Consider the following 19,031-nt stretch of genomic DNA (forward strand, 5'->3'; position numbering starts at 1 on the left):
CTCCAGTCAACTGATCTAGGTTTAATCCATCATCATTCTTTAGCTCACTCCACCACCCCAGTTCAGACATGGCCATATGCAAATCAGTCTGACCCTATGCCTCATGGGAACAGTCCAGCCCGAACTGCCAAGCCATGTCTTCCCTGGACCGGAAACAAGCATCCTGGGACCGGTTTCGGGTTCATAACCCTCATCACCCAGGCTATCTTGAATCCAGTGGCAAAGTGAGCAAGGAACCCACGTCTGGGCATACCCTGCCAACTTAGGGTGAACAAAGCGATACCAAAGGGGATGATGGACGGAGCGTTTGAGCAAATCAAACACTCACCTCCGGTCAACTGATCTAGGTTTAATCCATCATCATTCTTTAGCTCACTCCACCACCCCAGTTCAGACATGGCCATATGCAAATTAGTCTGACCCTGTGCCTCATGGGAACAGTCCAGCCCGAACTGCCAAGCCATGTCTTCCCTGGACCGGAAACAAGCATCCTGGGACCGGTTTCGGGTTCATAACCCTCATCAGCCAGGCTATCTTGAATCCAGTGGCAAAGTGAGCAAGGAACCCACGTCTGGGCATACCCTGCCAACTTAGGGTGAACAAAGCGATACCAAAGGGGATGATGGATGGAGCGTTTGAGCAAATCAAACACTCACCTCCAGTCAACTGATCTAGGTTTAATCCATCATCATTCTTTAGCTCACTCCACCACCCCAGTTCAGACATGGCCATATGCAAATCAGTCTGACCCTGTGCTTCATGGGAACAGTCCAGCCCGAACTGCCAAGCCATGTCTTCCCTGGACCGGAAACAAGCATCCTGGGACCGGTTTCGGGTTCATAACCCTCATCACCCAGGCTATCTTGAATCCAGTGGCAAAGTGAGCAAGGAACCCATGTCTGGGCATACCCTGCCAACTTAGGGCAAACAAAGCGATACCAAAGGGGATGATGGACGGAGCGTTTGAGCAAATCAAACACTCACCTCCAGTCAACTGATCTAGGTTTAATCCATCATCATTCTTTAGCTCACTCCACCACCCCAGTTCAGACATGGCCATATGCAAATCAATCTGACCTTGTGCCTCATGGGAACAGTCCAGCCCGAACTGCCAAACCATGTCTTCCCTGGACCGGAAACAAGCATCCTGGGACCGATTTCGGGTTCATAACCCTCATCAGCCAGGCTATCTTGAATCCAGTGGCAAAGTGAGCAAGGAACCCACGTCTGGGCATACCCTGCCAACTTAGGGCGAACAAAGCGATACCAAAAGGGATGATGGACGGAGCGTTTGAGCAAATCAAACACTCACCTCCAGTCAACTGATCTAGGTTTAATCCATCATCATTCTTTAGCTCACTCCACCACCCCAGTTCAGACATGGCCATATGCAAATCAGTCTGACCCTGTGCCTCATGGGAACAGTTCAGCCCGAACTGCCAAGCCATGTCTTCCCTGGACCGGAAACAAGCATCCTGGGACCGGTTTCGGGTTCTTAACCCTCATCAGCCAGGCTATCTTGAATCCAGTGGCAAAGTGAGCAAGGAACCCACGTCTGGGCATACCCTGCCAACTTAGGGCGAACAAAGCGATACCAAAGGGGATGATGGACGGAGCGTTTGAGCAAATCAAACACTCACCTCCAGTCAACTGATCTAGGTTTAATCCATCATCATTCTTTAGCTTACTCCACCACCCCAGTTCAGACATGGCCATATGCAAATCAGTCTGACCCTGTGCCTCATGGGAACAGTCCAGCCCGAACTGCCAAGCCATGTCTTCCCTGGACCGGAAACAAGCATCCTGGGACCGGTTTTGGGTTCATAACCCTCATCAGCCAGGCTATCTTGAATCCAGTGGCAAAGTGAGCAAGGAACCCACGTCTGGGCATACCCTGCCAACTTAGGGCGAACAAAGCGATACCAAAGGGGATGATGGACGGAGCGTTTGAGCAAATCAAACACTCACCTCCGGTCAACTGATCTAGGTTTAATCCATCATCATTCTTTAGCTCACTCCACCACCCCAGTTCAGACATGGCCATATGCAAATCAGTCTGACCCTGTGCCTCATGGGAACAGTCCAGCCCGAACTGCCAAGCCATGTCTTCCCTGGACCGGAAACAAGCATCCTGGGACCGGTTTCGGGTTCATAACCCTCATCAGCCAGGCTATCTTGAATCCAGTGGCAAAGTGAGCAAGGAACCAACATCTGGGCATACCCTGCCAACTTAGGGCGAACAAAGCGATACCAAAGGGGATGATGGACGGAGCGTTTGAGCAAATCAAACACTCACCTCCAGTCAACTGATCTAGGTTTAATCCATCATCATTCTTTAGCTCACTCCACCACCTCAGTTCAGACATGTCCATATGCAAATCAGTCTGACCCTGTGCCTCATGGGAACAGTCCAGCCCGAACTGCCAAGCCATGTCTTCCCTGGACCGGAAACAAGCATCCTGGGACCGGTTTCGGGTTCATAACCCTCATCAACCAGGCTATCTTGAATCCAGTGGCAAAATGAGCAAGGAACCCACGTCTGGGCATACCCTGCCAACTTCGGGCGGACAAAGCGATACCAAAGGGGATGATTGTTGGAAGGCGGACCCCGAGGAGTCGGTGCGACCACCAAGGGGGGCCCTCACACTGCACGAAGTAGCCGAGCGCTGCCGAGAAGTCTCCTGAGAGATCCTTCTCCTATCACGTCCTAGCACAGTAACACCACCACACAGGACTCAAGGAGGTTGTCTTGTGACAAGCAATTCTTTATCAGCAATAAAAAGGTTACGAGGTCAATATTTACACGAAGGGATCGAGGGATCCACCAAAAGTCTCAGTGTCTCTTTGGAAGGGTCGGGGTAGCGGGACAGTCTTTGGCAGGAATGCGGTACGAGGGTACCTGGGGCCCAGTTCTTATCCTCAAGCTGGAGGACCTCCGGATCTCGGAGGGGTTGAGCCGCGACGGCGTCAGCAGGGCTCTGGCGTACAGTTCGTGGAGAGCCGCGATCCAATCAGCAGGGCTCTCAAGATGGTTTCTGCTCAGCTCGAGCCGCGACGTCGTCAGCAGGGCTCCGAGGGAGGTTTCAGCGAGGTTGGGCCGCGACGGCGTCAGCAGGGCTCCGATGTTCCAGGTGGTTCAGAAAGGGTTCACAGGAAGGAGCCGCGACGCAGTCAGCAGGGCTCGTGATGGTTCCGACAAGAGTTCTTCTCCGTAGGGTCAGCCGCGATTCAATCAGCAGGGCTCTCGACTCCGGGATACAACTGCCGAGCTGTGGGGGGGTCGCCCCAGATATAGGTCTGGAGCCCTTTGATGTCCGGACCTATGCGCCCGAGGGGGCGGAGTGGCCGGGTGGAGGTGGCCAGACGCCCAGCAGGAGAGGCGCCAGGCCCATGGGAGTTGCAGGGCGATCACACCTCGAGAGGGGAGGACAGTTGGGGGTCCCATCGATACTGTCCTCCGCCGGGGGCGATGAATGGTTCCTGCGGCACCCCCTGGCTAGTTCGTGGTGCCTCGATGTCGGGGCTTCGCTGGGGTCGAGGCCGGGTTGAGCGGGGTCGCGCCGGCTGGTGCACGGTGTGACGTGGATGCCAACAAGATGGCGGAGCCACGAGGAGTATGCGTCCACGTGCAGCTCCGGGTGAAGGGCCTTGGTGCAGTTCAGACGGGTGGCCCGTGACGGCCGGGGCGGGGAACGGGCACAATCCAGGGGGTTAAGGACCACGCCACGAGGCCGGGTCGAACAGGCGTCCCCCCCAGCCGAAGGCATGGAGAGTCACCCATCTCCTTGGGGATTCTCCTCGTCAAGGCGGAAGAAGCGGGACAGGCCGTCGGCGTTGGCGTGGTCATTGCCGGGCCGGTGTTCGACGTCAAAGTCCATCCCTTGTAGCGAGATGGACCACCGCAGCAGCTTGGGGTTCTCGCCCCGCATTTGCATTAGCCATTGCAAGGGCCGGTGGTCGGTCTGGACCCGGAAGTGGGTGCCAAAGAGGTAGGGCCGGAGCTTCTTGAGGGCCCACACCACAGCGAAGGCCTCACGCTCAATAGTGCTCCAGCGTTGCTCTCGGGGCAGTAGTCGTCGGCTGATGAAGGCCACTGGTCGGTCGAGCCCCTTTTCGTCGGCTTGGGATAGGACGGCCCCGATCCCATACTCGGAGGCGTCCGTCTGTACCACGAACTCCTTCTGGTAGTCCGGGGCCTGCAGCACCGGAGCAGTACACATGGCTGTCTTTAGGGTGTCGAAGGCTGTTTGGCAGCGGGGTGTCCAGTGTACCTTCTTGGGCTGCTTTTTGGACGTTAACTCTGTGAGGGGGCCAACAATGCTCCCATAGTCCCGGATAAACCGCCGGTAGTATCCGGTGAGGCCCAGGAAGGCCCGGACAGCGGTCTGGGTAGTGGGGGGTTCCCAGGTCTGGATGGCATCTATCTTTGCTTGGAGGGGGGCCACCTGCCCGCTCCCCACTTGATGGCCCAGGTAGGTCACGGATCCGTGGCCGATTTGGCATTTGCTGGCCTTGATTGTGAGCCCGGCCCGCTGAAGGGCGGCCAGGACGGCCTTCAGGTGGAGAAGGTGCTCGGCCCAGTGGTTGCTGTACACGGCAATGTCATCTAAGTAGGCCGCGCTGAAGGCCTCAAGCCCGGCCAAAACCTTGTTCACCAGTCTTTGGAAGGTGGCCGGGGCGTTCTTCATTCCGAAGGGCATCACCCGAAAGTGGTAATGCCCATCCGGGGTCGAAAAGGCGGATCTTTCTTGGGCGCCGGGGGTGAGCTGGATTTGCCAGTACCCGGCGGTGAGGTCCAGCGTGCTCAAGTAGCGAGCGGCCCCTAGGCGGTCGATGAGTTCGTCGGCCCGGGGTATCGGGTGTGCGTCTGTCTTGGTTACTGCATTCAGGGCTCGGTAGTCCACGCAGAATCGCAACTCCGGGGGGTGACCGGGAGCTGCGGCCTTGGGCACCAGGACGACAGGGCTAGCCCACGGGCTGTCGGAAGGCTCGATGACCCCCAGGGCCAGCATCTTCGCTACTTCGGCCTGGATGCAGGCCCGCACTCGGTCAGGCACCCGGTATGCCCTGTGTCGTATGGGGGGGCTCTCCCCGGTGTCGACATCGTGGACGCACCAGTGGGTCACCCCCGGGGTGAGAGAGAAGAGGGCTGCGTAGTCCCGCAGTAATTGCTGGCAGTCGTTGCGCTGTTCCGGGGTCAGGGACGAGGCGAGTTGGACCCCTTCGATCGATCCATCGTGAATGTCGGATTGCAAGAGGTCGGGCAAGGGCTCGGAGTCGTCCTCGCCCCCTTCGTCAGTCGCCAGCAGCAGGCTCAGTTCGGTCCGGGCAAAGTGGGGTTTTAGCCGGTTAGCATGTAGGACCCGGAGGGGGTTCCGGGGGGACTCCAGATCGACCAGGTAGGTGACGGAACTTTTCTTCTCCACCACCTTGAAGGGCCCGGTCCACTTGTCCTGGAGGGCGCCGGGTTCGACCGGGGCCATGACCCATACTTTCTGTCCTGGCTCGAATTCTATAGTAGAGGTGTTGCGATCGTACCACCGCTTCATGTCCTCCTGGCTGGCCTCGAGGTTGGCTTCGGCCATGGCTCGGAACCTGCGGGTCTGGTTTCGGAGGGTCAGGAGGTATCGGTAGACGTCAGGAGGGGCTCCTCGGGGCTTCATCTCCCAGCCCTCCTTGACCAGGCTGAGCGGTCCGCGGACCGGGTGTCCATACAATAGTTCAAACGGGCTGAACCCCAGGGACTTCTGCGGGACCTCCAGATAGGCAAACAGGAGGCAGGGCAGCAGGACATCCCATTTCCGCCTGAGGGGTTCTTCCAGGCCCTGGATCATCCCTTTTAATGTTCGGTTGAACCGCTCAACCAGTCCGTTCCCCTGAGGGTGATAGGGGGTCGTGAACTTGTATGTGACCCCGCACTGTTGCCACAGAGACCGCATGTACCTGGAGATAAAGTTTGTGCCGCGGTCGCTCACCACTTCGCTGGGGAATCCCACTCGGGAGAAGATCCCCATCAAGGCCCGGCCTACCACAGGGGCCGTTATAGTTCTCAGCGGGACCGCCTCCGGGTACCTGGTGGCGTGGTCCACGAGGACCAGGATGAAGCGGTGGCCCAGGGCGGTTTGGTGGTCCAGGGGTCCCACAATATCGATCCCGACCCGTTCGAACGGGGTGCTGACGGCTGGAAAGGGCTGGAGGGGGGCCTTGACCCGACCCCCCGTCTTTCCGCTGGCTTGGCAGGTCTGGCAGGACCGGCAGTGGTTGTCCACATCTCTCCGCATCCGGGGCCAGTAGAAGTGGGTCACCAGACGACTGTACGTTTTGTCTTGCCCCAAGTGTCCGGCGAGGGGCACATCATGGGCCAGGTGGAGAAGGAACTCCCGGAAGCGGAGGGGGACCACCAACACGCGGCTGGCCCCGAGTTCTGCTACTTTCTGTTCACTGTACAACAGGCCCTCGGTCCAGTAGATCCAGTGGGTGCCGGTCTGGTCACCGTTGGCTTGCGCGGTCGCCTGTTGTCGGACCCCTTCGAGAGAGGGACAGGACTGTTGTTCTTGCTGGAACTGCTCTCGGGTGGGGCCCCCTTCGTGTCGCCATTGTGTCAGCTCTGGGAGGGCGCTCGGAGAAGCCATCTCTTCGGGGGAGGATTCGCTGGGTCCAGGGTCGGTGTCCGCCTCCTCCTCGCTGCTGGTGGGAGGGGGTGTGAGCCCCTCGGGCTGGGCGGTCCCGGAGGTCGAGGATGAGCGGGGGGCCTGGGCGGTCATGGACCGGGTGATGGCGCAGGCCCAATCAGCCAGTCCCAACATCCGGAGGTGCTCTCGTCGCTCTACTTGAGCCCAGGGGGAACTTTCCAAGTCGTTCCCCAGGAGGCAGTCGACCGGGGCGTCGTCGCGCACTGTCACCTTCAGCAGGCCCGTCACCCCTCCCCACTCGAAGGGGACCAGGGCCATCTGGCATAGGCTTTCACTGTTGTCGGCCGTCCGTACGGGGCACAGCACATTCGGTAGAATCTGCCCAGGGGTCACCAGGTGGCAGCGGACAGCGGTGATACTGGCGCCTGTGTCACGAAGGGCTTCGGCCCGTTGTCCATTGACCGTGACCTGCTGCCGGTACTTCTGGGTGTTGGTTGGGATGGGGGTGCAGGGTACCATCTCTCGGCTACCCAGGCAGACCAGGGACATGGCTGCCGGCTCCCACTCAGTGTTCTCTCGGTCGAGGGCCTCCTCTTCCTCTTCTCCTCCCCCCAAGGCGGCGGCTGTCAGCTGCCGGGGCGGGTGCCCGCCGGCCCCGTTTCTTCGGTTCAGAGGGCAGGCCGGATCGCTGGCAAAGTGTCCTGTTTGTTGGCAGCCGTAGCAGGTCACTGGCGGCCGTGGTCCGGGTCGGGCCGGGCCCACCTTCCGGGCTAGGCTCGGGGAGAGATGTGGCTGCGGTGGTCCTCGAGGGGGGCTCCTGGGGGCCCCGGCGGGAGGGTCTCGGTTCCTGTTCGGCCCTCCCCCCCACCGCGCTGGCGGGGGGGTCCGTTGGGGTTCCTCTGGTACTCCCCCGTTGAGTTCCGGGGGACCCGGGAGTTGACCCATCGATCGGCCTCGACGGCAAGTTTTCGCGGGTCGGTCATTTTGCTGTCGAGGAGGTGCTGTCTCAGTTCCACGAAGCAATTGTTGGAAAGGTGTTCCCACACGATGAGGTCGACCAGCTGCCCGTAGGTGGTTACTTTGCTCCCTTTGATCCACCCTTCTAGGGCCCGACTGAAAAAGTCCACATATTCCACCCATGTGGTACCCGGGATTTTCTTGCAGTCTCTGAACCACTGGCGGTACATTTCCGCTGTTAGCCCGTAGCGGGTGAGCAGGGCCTCCTTCATGTGATCGTAGGAGGTCATCAACTCCTCCGGTAGCTGGAGCAGCGTGTCCCGCCCCTCACTCAGGAACCGCCCCCACAGGCCCGCGCCCCAGTCCTTTCGGGGCACCCGATGAGAGGTCATGGCCACCTCGTAGGCCTTGAACCATTGTTGGATGTCGTCATTCTTGTAATACTCCTTGACGACTTCTTTCGGGATATGTACCTTGGCCTCGGAAGGCGGTAGAGTGTCTCTAGTACTGGGGGTGTCAGTCCCTCCGTTCTTGGCCTTGATCTCGAGCTCCTTGAGACTGCGCTCGTGCTCAAGAGTTAGTTTCTTTTCCTCCAACTCCCGGTGTCGTCTCTTCTCCTCTATCTCTTCTTGAAGGCGCAGCTGCTCTAGGGCCAGTTTCTTTTCTGCCAGCTGGAGTTCACCGTCCAGCCGCAGTCGGGCGAGCTCTAGCTCGTGGCTCCGGACCTTTTCCCGCTCTCGTATTTCTTCTTCGGAGAGGCCGGTTTCTAGGCTCTTTCTTCCTCCGGTTGCCGGAGTCCGTGCGGTTGCTGCGGTCTCAGTCAGGGGCAAGGGCCCTTCTTCCTGGGAGGGGCCTGCCCCGGCCTCCAACCATGCCCTCAGAGCTTTCTGCATCTCCTCTTTGGTACCTAGGCTGGTGGTTGCAATGCCTTTGTCTTTGCAGAACTGTTTCAATTCTTTGTGCGTATATTTTTCCAGCCGTTCGGGCTGGAACTCCATTGTCGCGTTGTTTTCCTGGCTGCTCATGATGCTGTTCGTTTGGATGGGTAGCTAGTGGGTACTGGCTGGTACGTACTGCGTTCGGCTCGGATCCCGTCGCTGGCCACCAAATGTTGGAAGGCAGACCCCGAGGAGTCGGTGCGACCACCAAGGGGGGCCCTCACACTGCACGAAGTAGCCGAGCGCTGCCGAGAAGTCTCCTGAGAGATCCTTCTCCTATCACGTCCTAGCACAGTAACACCACCACACAGGACTCAAGGAGGTTGTCTTGTGACAAGCAATTCTTTATCAGCAATAAAAAGGTTACGAGGTCAATATTTACACGAAGGGATCGAGGGATCCACCAAAAGTCTCAGTGTCTCTTTGGAAGGGTCGGGGTAGCGGGACAGTCTTTGGCAGGAATGCGGTACGAGGGTACCTGGGGCCCAGTTCTTATCCTCAAGCTGGAGGACCTCCGGATCTCGGAGGGGTTGAGCCGCGACGGCGTCAGCAGGGCTCTGGCGTACAGTTCGTGGAGAGCCGCGATCCAATCAGCAGGGCTCTCAAGATGGTTTCTGCTCAGCTCGAGCCGCGACGTCGTCAGCAGGGCTCCGAGGGAGGTTTCAGCGAGGTTGGGCCGCGACGGCGTCAGCAGGGCTCCGATGTTCCAGGTGGTTCAGAAAGGGTTCACAGGAAGGAGCCGCGACGCAGTCAGCAGGGCTCGTGATGGTTCCGACAAGAGTTCTTCTCCGTAGGGTCAGCCGCGATTCAATCAGCAGGGCTCTCGACTCTGGGATACAACTGCCGAGCTGTGGGGGGGTCGCCCCAGATATAGGTCTGGAGCCCTTTGATGTCCGGACCTATGCGCCCGAGGGGGCGGAGTGGCCGGGTGGAGGTGGCCAGACGCCCAGCAGGAGAGGCGCCAGGCCCATGGGAGTTGCAGGGCGATCACACCTCGAGAGGGGAGGACAGTTGGGGGTCCCATCGATACTGTCCTCCGCCGGGGGCGATGAATGGTTCCTGCGGCACCCCCTGGCTAGTTCGTGGTGCCTCGATGTCGGGGCTTCGCTGGGGTCGAGGCCGGATTGAGCGGGGTCGCGCCGGCTGGTGCACGGTGTGACGTGGATGCCAACAAGATGGCGGAGCCACGAGGAGTATGCGTCCACATGCAGCTCCGGGTGAAGGGCCTTGGTGCAGTTCAGACGGGTGGCCCGTGACGGCCGGGGCGGGGAACGGGCACAATCCAGGGGGTTAAGGACCACGCCACGAGGCCGGGTCCAACAATGATGGATTGAGCGTTTGAGCAAATCAAACACTCACCTCCAGTCAACTGATCTAGGTTTAATCCATCATCATTCTTTAGCTCACTCCACCACCCCAGTTCAGACATGGCCATATGCAAATCAGTCTGACCCTGTGCCTCATGGGAACAGTCCAGCCCGAACTGCCAAGCCATGTCTTCCCTGGACCGGAAACAAGCATCCTGGGACCGGTTTCGGGTTCATAACCCTCATCAGCCAGGCTATCTTGAATCCAGTGGCAAAGTGAGCAAGGAACCCACGTCTGGGCATACCCTGCCAACTTAGGGTGAACAAAGCGATACCAAAGGGGATGATGGACGGAGCGTTTGAGAAAATCAAACACTCACCTCCAGTCAACTGATCTAGGTTTAATCCATCATCATTCTTTAGCTCACTCTACCACCCCAGTTCAGACATGGCCATATGCAAATCAGTCTGACCCTGTGCCTCATGGGAACAGTCCAGCCCGAACTGCCAAGCCATTTCTTCCCTGGACCGGAAACAAGCATCCTGGGACCGGTTTCGGGTTCATAACCCTCATCAGCCAGGCTATCTTGAATCCAGTGGCAAAGTGAGCAAGGAACCCACGTCTGGGCATACCCTGCCAACTTAGTGCGAACAAAGCGATACCAAAGGGGATGATGGACGGAGCGTTTGAGCAAATCAAACACTCACCTCCAGTCAACTGATCTAGGTTTAATCCATCATTATTCTTTAGCTCACTCCACCACCCCCACCACCCCAGTTCAGACATGGCCATATGCAAATCAGTCTGACCATGTGCCTCATGGGAACAGTCCAGCCCGAACTGCCAAGCCATGTCTTCCCTGGACCGGAAACAAGCATCCTGGGACCGGTTTCGGGTTCATAACTCTCATCAGCCAGGCTATCTTGAATCCAGTGGCAAAGTGAGCAAGGAACCCACGTCTGGGCATACCCTGCCAACTTAGGGTGAACAAAGCGATACCAAAGGGGATGATGGACGGAGCGTTTGAGCAAATCAAACATTCACCTCCAGTCAACTGATCTAGGTTTAATCCATCATCATTCTTTAGCTCACTCCACCACCCCAGTTCAGAAATGGCCATATGCAAATCAGTCTGACCCTGTGCCTCATGGGAACAGTCCAACCCGAACTGCCAAGCCATGTCTTCCCTGGACCGGAAACAAGCATCCTGGGACCGGTTTCGGGTTCATAACCCTCATCAGCCAGGCTATCTTGAATCCAGTGGCAAAGTGAGCAAGGAACCCACGTCTGGGCATACCCTGCCAACTTAGGGCGAACAAAGCGATACCAAAGGGGATGATGGACGGAGCGTTTGAGCAAATCAAACACTCACCTCCAGTCAACTGATCTAGGTTTAATCCATCATCATTCTTTAGCTCACTCCACCACCCCAGTTCAGACATGGCCATATGCAAATCAGTCTGACCCTGTGCCTCATGGGAACAGTCCAGCCCGAACTGCCAAGCCATGTCTTCCGTGGACCGGAAACAAGCATCCTGGGACCGGTTTCGGGTTCTTAACCCTCATCAGCCAGGCTATCTTGAATCCAGTGGCAAAGTGAGCAAGGAACCCACGTCTGGGCATACCCTGCCAACTTAGGGCGAACAAAGCGATACCAAAGGGGATGATGGACGGAGCGTTTGAGCAAATCAAACACTCACCTCCAGTCAACTGATCTAGGTTTAATCCATCATCATTCTTTAGCTCACTCCACCACCCCAGTTCAGACATGGCCATATGCAAATCAGTCTGACCCTGTGCCTCATGGGAACAGTCCAGCCCGAACTGCCAAGCCATGTCTTCCCTGGACCGGAAACAAGCATCCTGGGACCGGTTTCGGGTTCATAACCCTCATCACCCAGGCTATCTTGAATCCAGTGGCAAAGTGAGCAAGGAACCCACGTCTGGGCGTACCCTGCCAACTTAGGGCGAACAAAGCGATACCAAAGGGGATGATGGACGGAGCGTTTGAGCAAATCAAACACTCACCTCCGGTCAACTGATCTAGGTTTAATCCATCATCATTCTTTAGCTCACTCCACCACCCCAGTTCAGACATGGCCATATGCAAATCAGTCTGACCCTGTGCCTCATGGGAACAGTCCAGCCCGAACTGCCAAGCCATGTCTTCCCTGGACCGGAAACAAGCATCCTGGGACCGGTTTCGGGTTCATAACCCTCATCAGCCAGGCTATCTTGAATCCAGTGGCAAAGTGAGCAAGGAACCAACATCTGGGCATACCCTGCCAACTTAGGGCGAACAAAGCGATACCAAAGGGGATGATGGACGGAGCGTTTGAGCAAATCAAACACTCACCTCCAGTCAACTGATCTAGGTTTAATCCATCATTATTCTTTAGCTCACTCCACCACCCCCACCACCCCAGTTCAGACATGGCCATATGCAAATCAGTCTGACCATGTGCCTCATGGGAACAGTCCAGCCCGAACTGCCAAGCCATGTCTTCCCTGGACCGGAAACAAGCATCCTGGGACCGGTTTCGGGTTCATAACCCTCATCAGCCAGGCTATCTTGAATCCAGTGGCAAAGTGAGCAAGGAACCCACGTCTGGGCATACCCTGCCAACTTAGGGTGAACAAAGCGATACCAAAGGGGATGATGGACGGAGCGTTTGAGCAAATCAAACACTCACCTCCAGTCAACTGATCTAGGTTTAATCCATCATCATTCTTTAGCTCACTCCACCACCCCAGTTCAGAAATGGCCATATGCAAATCAGTCTGACCCTGTGCCTCATGGGAACAGTCCAACCCGAACTGCCAAGCCATGTCTTCCCTGGACCGGAAACAAGCATCCTGGGACCGGTTTCGGGTTCATAACCCTCATCAGCCAGGCTATCTTGAATCCAGTGGCAAAGTGAGCAAGGAACCCACGTCTGGGCATACCCTGCCAACTTAGGGCGAACAAAGCGATACCAAAGGGGATGATGGACGGAGCGTTTGAGCAAATCAAACACTCACCTCCAGTCAACTGATCTAGGTTTAATCCATCATCATTCTTTAGCTCACTCCACCACCCCAGTTCAGACATGGCCATATGCAAATCAGTCTGACCCTGTGCCTCATGGGAACAGTCCAGCCCGAACTGCCAAGCCATGTCTTCCGTGGACCGGAAACAAGCATCCTGGGACCGGTTTCGGGTTCTTAACCCTCATCAGCCAGGCTATCTTGAATCCAGTGGCAAAGTGAGCAAGGAACCCACGTCTGGGCATACCCTGCCAACTTAGGGCGAACAAAGCGATACCAAAGGGGATGATGGACGGAGCGTTTGAGCAAATCAAACACTCACCTCCAGTCAACTGATCTAGGTTTAATCCATCATCATTCTTTAGCTCACTCCACCACCCCAGTTCAGACATGGCCATATGCAAATCAGTCTGACCCTGTGCCTCATGGGAACAGTCCAGCCCGAACTGCCAAGCCATGTCTTCCCTGGACCGGAAACAAGCATCCTGGGACCGGTTTCGGGTTCATAACCCTCATCACCCAGGCTATCTTGAATCCAGTGGCAAAGTGAGCAAGGAACCCACGTCTGGGCATACCCTGCCAACTTAGGGCGAACAAAGCGATACCAAAGGGGATGATGGACGGAGCGTTTGAGCAAATCAAACACTCACCTCCGGTCAACTGATCTAGGTTTAATCCATCATCATTCTTTAGCTCACTCCACCACCCCAGTTCAGACATGGCCATATGCAAATCAGTCTGACCCTGTGCCTCATGGGAACAGTCCAGCCCGAACTGCCAAGCCATGTCTTCCCTGGACCGGAAACAAGCATCCTGGGACCGGTTTCGGGTTCATAACCCTCATCAGCCAGGCTATCTTGAATCCAGTGGCAAAGTGAGCAAGGAACCAACATCTGGGCATACCCTGCCAACTTAGGGCGAACAAAGCGATACCAAAGGGGATGATGGACGGAGCGTTTGAGCAAATCAAACACTCACCTCCAGTCAACTGATCTAGGTTTAATCCATCATCATTCTTTAGCTCACTCCACCACCTCAGTTCAGACATGGCCATATGCAAATCAGTCTGACCCTGTGCCTCATGGGAACAGTCCAGCCCGAACTGCCAAGCCATGTCTTCCCTGGACCGGAAACAAGCATCCTGGGACAGGTTTCGGGTTCATAACCCTCATCAACCAGGCTATCTTGAATCCAGTGGCAAAGTGAGCAAGGAACCCACGTCTGGGCATACCCTGCCAACTTCGGGCGGACAAAGCGATACCAAAGGGGATGATGGATTGAGCGTTTGAGCAAATCAAACACTCACCTCCAGTCAACTGATCTAGGTTTAATCCATCATCATTCTTTAGCTCACTCCACCACCCCAGTTCAGACATGGCCATATGCAAATCAGTCTGACCCTGTGCCTCATGGGAACAGTCCAGCCCGAACTGCCAAGCCATGTCTTCCCTGGACCGGAAACAAGCATCCTGGGACCGGTTTCGGGTTCATAACCCTCATCAGCCAGGCTATCTTGAATCCAGTGGCAAAGTGAGCAAGGAACCCACGTCTGGGCATACCCTGCCAACTTAGGGTGAACAAAGCGATACCAAAGGGGATGATGGACGGAGCGTTTGAGAAAATCAAACACTCACCTCCAGTCAACTGATCTAGGTTTAATCCATCATCATTCTTTAGCTCACTCTACCACCCCAGTTCAGACATGGCCATATGCAAATCAGTCTGACCCTGTGCCTCATGGGAACAGTCCAGCCCGAACTGCCAAGCCATGTCTTCCCTGGACCGGAAACAAGCATCCTGGGACCGGTTTCGGGTTCATAACCCTCATCAGCCAGGCTATCTTGAATCCAGTGGCAAAGTGAGCAAGGAACCCACGTCTGGGCATACCCTGCCAACTTAGTGCGAACAAAGCGATACCAAAGGGGATGATGGACGGAGCGTTTGAGCAAATCAAACACTCACCTCCAGTCAACTTATCTAGGTTTAATCCATCATCATTCTTTAGCTCACTCCACCACCCCAGTTCAAACATGGCCATATGCAAATCAGTCTGACCCTGTGCCTCATGGGAACAGTCCAGCCCGAACTGCCAAGCCATGTCTTCCCTGGACCGGAAACGAGCATCCTGGGACCGGTTTCGGGTTCATAACCCTCATAAGCCAGGCTATCTTGAATCCAGTGGCAAAGTGAGCAAGGAACCCACGTCTGGGCATACCCTGCCAACTTAGGGCGAACAAAGCGATACCAAAGGGGAGGATGGACGGAGCGTTTGAGCAAATCAAACACTCACCTCCGGTCAACTGATCTAGGTTTAATCCATCATCATTCTTTAGCTCACTCTACCACCCCAGTACAGACATGGCCATATGCAAATCAGTCTGACCCGGTGCCTCATGGGAACAGTCCAGCCCGAACTGCCAAGCCATGTCTTCCCTGGACCAGAAACAAGCATCCTGGGACCGGTTTCGGGTTCATAACCCTCATCACCCAGGCTATCTGGAATCCAGTGGCAAAGTGAGCAAGGAACCCATGTCTGGGCATACCCTGCCAACTTAGGGCAAACAAAGCGATACCAAAGGGGATGATGGACGGAGCGTTTGAGCAAATCAAACACTCACCTCCAGTCAACTGATCTAGGTTTAATCCATCATCATTCTTTAGCTCACTCCACCACCCCAGTTCAGACATGGCCATATGCAAATCAATCTGACCCTGTGCCTCATGGGAACAGTCCAGCCCGAACTGCCAAACCATGTCTTCCCTGGACCGGAAACAAGCATCCTGAGACCGATTTCGGGTTCATAACCCTCATCAGCCAGGCTATCTTGAATCCAGTGGCAAAGTGAGCAAGGAACCCACGTCTGGGCATACCCTGCCAACTTAGGGCGAACAAAGCGATACCAAAGGGGATGATGGACGGAGCGTTTGAGCAAATCAAACACTCACCTCCAGTCAACTGATCTAGGTTTAATCCATCATCATTCTTTAGCTCACTCCACCACCCCAGTTCAGACATGGCCATATGCAAATCAGTCTGACCCTGTGCCTCATGGGAGCAGTCCAGCCCGAACTGCCAAGCCATGTCTTCCCTGGACCGGAAACAAGCATCCTGGGACCGGTTTCGGGTTCTTAACCCTCATCAGCCAGGCTATCTTGAATCCAGTGGCAAAGTGAGCAAGGAACCCACGTCTGGGCATACCCTGCCAACTTAGGGCGAACGAAGCGATACCAAAGGGGATGATGGACGGAGCGTTTGAGCAAATCAAACACTCACCTCCAGTCAACTGATCTAGGTTTAATCCATCATCATTCTTTAGCTCACTCCACCACCCCAGTTCAGACATGGCCATATGCAAATCAGTCTGACCCTGTGCCTCATGGGAACAGTCCAGCCCGAACTGCCAAGCCATGTCTTCCCTGGACCGGAAACAAGCATCCTGGGACCGGTTTCGGGTTCATAACCCTCATCACCCAGGCTATCTTGAATCCAGTGGCAAAGTGAGCAAGGAACCCACGTCTGGGCATACCCTGCCAACTTAGGGCGAACAAAGCGATACCAAAGGGGATGATGGACGGAGCGTTTGAGCAAATCAAACACTCACCTCCGGTCAACTGATCTAGGTTTAATCCATCATCATTCTTTAGCTCACTCCACCACCCCAGTTCAGACATGGCCATATGCAAATCAGTCTGACCCTGTGCCTCATGGGAACAGTCCAGCCCGAACTGCCAAGCCATGTCTTCCCTGGACCGGAAACAAGCATCCTGGGACCGGTTTCGGGTTCATAACCCTCATCAGCCAGGCTATCTTGAATCCAGTGGCAAAGTGAGCAAGGAACCAACATCTAGGCATACCCTGCCAACTTAGGGCGAACAAAGCGATACCAAAGGGGATGATGGACGGAGCGTTTGAGCAAATCAAACACTCACCTCCAGTCAACTGATCTAGGTTTAATCCATCATCATTCTTTAGCTCACTCCACCACCTCAGTTCAGACATGGCCATATGCAAATCAGTCTGACCCTGTGCCTCATGGGAACAGTCCAGCCCGAACTGCCAAGCCATGTCTTCCCTGGACCGGAAACAAGCATCCTGGGACAGGTTTCGGGTTCATAACCCTCATCAACCAGGCTATCTTGAATCCAGTGGCAAAGTGAGCAAGGAAACCACGTCTGGGCATACCCTGCCAACTTCGGGCGGACAAAGCGATACCAAAGGGGATGATGGATTGAGCGTTTGAGCAAATCAAACACTCACCTCCAGTCAACTGATCTAGGTTTAATCCATCATCATTCTTTAGCTCACTCCACCACCCCAGTTCAGACATGGCCATATGCAAATCAGTCTGACCCTGTGCCTCATGGGAACAGTCCAGCCCGAACTGCCAAGCCATGTCTTCCCTGGACCGGAAACAAGCATCCTGGGACCGGTTTCGGGTTCATAACCCTCATCAGCCAGGCTATCTTGAATCCAGTGGCAAAGTGAGCAAGGAACCCACGTCTGGGCATACCCTGCCAACTTAGGGTGAACAAAGCGATACCAAAGGGGATGATGGACGGAGCGTTTGAGAAAATCAAACACTCACCTCCAGTCAACTGATCTAGGTTTAATCCATCATCATTCTTTAGCTCACTCTACCACCCCAGTTCAGACATGGCCATATGCAAATCAGTCTGACCCTGTGCCTCATGGGAACAGTCCAGCCCGAACTGCCAAGCCATGTCTTCCCTGGACCGGAAACAAGCATCCTGGGACCGGTTTCGGGTTCATAACCCTCATCAGCCAGGCTATCTTGAATCCAGTGGCAAAGTGAGCAAGGAACCCACGTCTGGGCATACCCTGTCAACTTAGTGCGAACAAAGCGATACCAAAGGGGATGATGGACCAAGCGTTTGAGCAAATCAAACACTCACCTCCAGTCAACTTATCTAGGTTTAATCCATCATCATTCTTTAGCTCACTCCACCACCCCAGTTCACACATGGCCATATGCAAATCAGTCTGACCCTGTGCCTCATGGGAACAGTCCAGCCCGAACTGCCAAGCCATGTCTTTCCTGGACCGGAAACGAGCATCCTGGGACCGGTTTCGGGTTCATAACCCTCATAAGCCAGGCTATCTTGAATCCAGTGGCAAAGTGAGCAAGGAACCCACGTCTGGGCATACCCTGCCAACTTAGGGCGAACAAAGCGATACCAAAGGGGAGGATGGACGGAGCGTTTGAGCAAATCAAACACTCACCTCCGGTCAACTGATCTAGGTTTAATCCATCATCATTCTTTAGCTCACTCTACCACCCCAGTACAGACATGGCCATATGCAAATCAGTCTGACCCGGTGCCTCATGGGAACAGTCCAGCCCGAACTGCCAAGCCATGTCCTCCCTGGACCAGAAACAAGCATCCTGGGACCGGTTTCGGGTTCATAACCCTCATCAGCCAGGCTATCTTGAATCCAGTGGCAAAGTGAGCAAGGAACCCATGTCTGGGCATACCCTGCCAACTTAGGGCAAACAAAGCGATACCAAAGGGGATGATGGAAGGAGCGTTTGAGCAAATCAAACACTCACCTCCAGTCAACTGATCTAGGATTAATCCATCATCATTCTTTAGCTCACTCCACCACCCCAGTTCAGATATGGCCATATGCAAATCAGTCTGACCCTGTGCCTCATGGGAACAGTCCAGCCCGAACTGCCAAGCCATGTCTTCCTTGGACTGGAAACAAGTATCCTGGGACCAGTTTCGGGTTCTTAACCCTCATCAGCCAGGCTATCTTGAATCCAGTGGCAAAGTGAGCAAGGAACCCATGTCTGGGCATACCCTGCCAACTTAGGGCGAACAAAGCGATACCAAAGGGGATGATGGACGGAGCGTTTGAGCAAATCAAACACTCACCTCCAGTCAACTGATCTAGGTTTAATCCATCATCATTCTTTAGCTCACTCCACCACCCCAGTTCAGACATGGCCATATGCAAATCAGTCTGACCCTGTGCCTCATGGGAACAGTCCAGCCCGAACTGCCAAGCGATGTCTTCCCTGGACCGGAAACAAGCATCCTGGGACCGGTTTCGGGTTCATAACCCTCATCAGCCAGGCTATCTTGAATCCAGTGGCAAAGTGAGCAAGGAACCCACGTCTGGGCATACCCTGCCAACTTAGGGCGA

This window comes from Triturus cristatus, chromosome 1_1, assembly GCF_964204655.1.
Source record: "Triturus cristatus chromosome 1_1, aTriCri1.1, whole genome shotgun sequence".
Classification (NCBI taxonomy): Eukaryota; Metazoa; Chordata; class Amphibia; order Caudata; family Salamandridae; genus Triturus; species Triturus cristatus.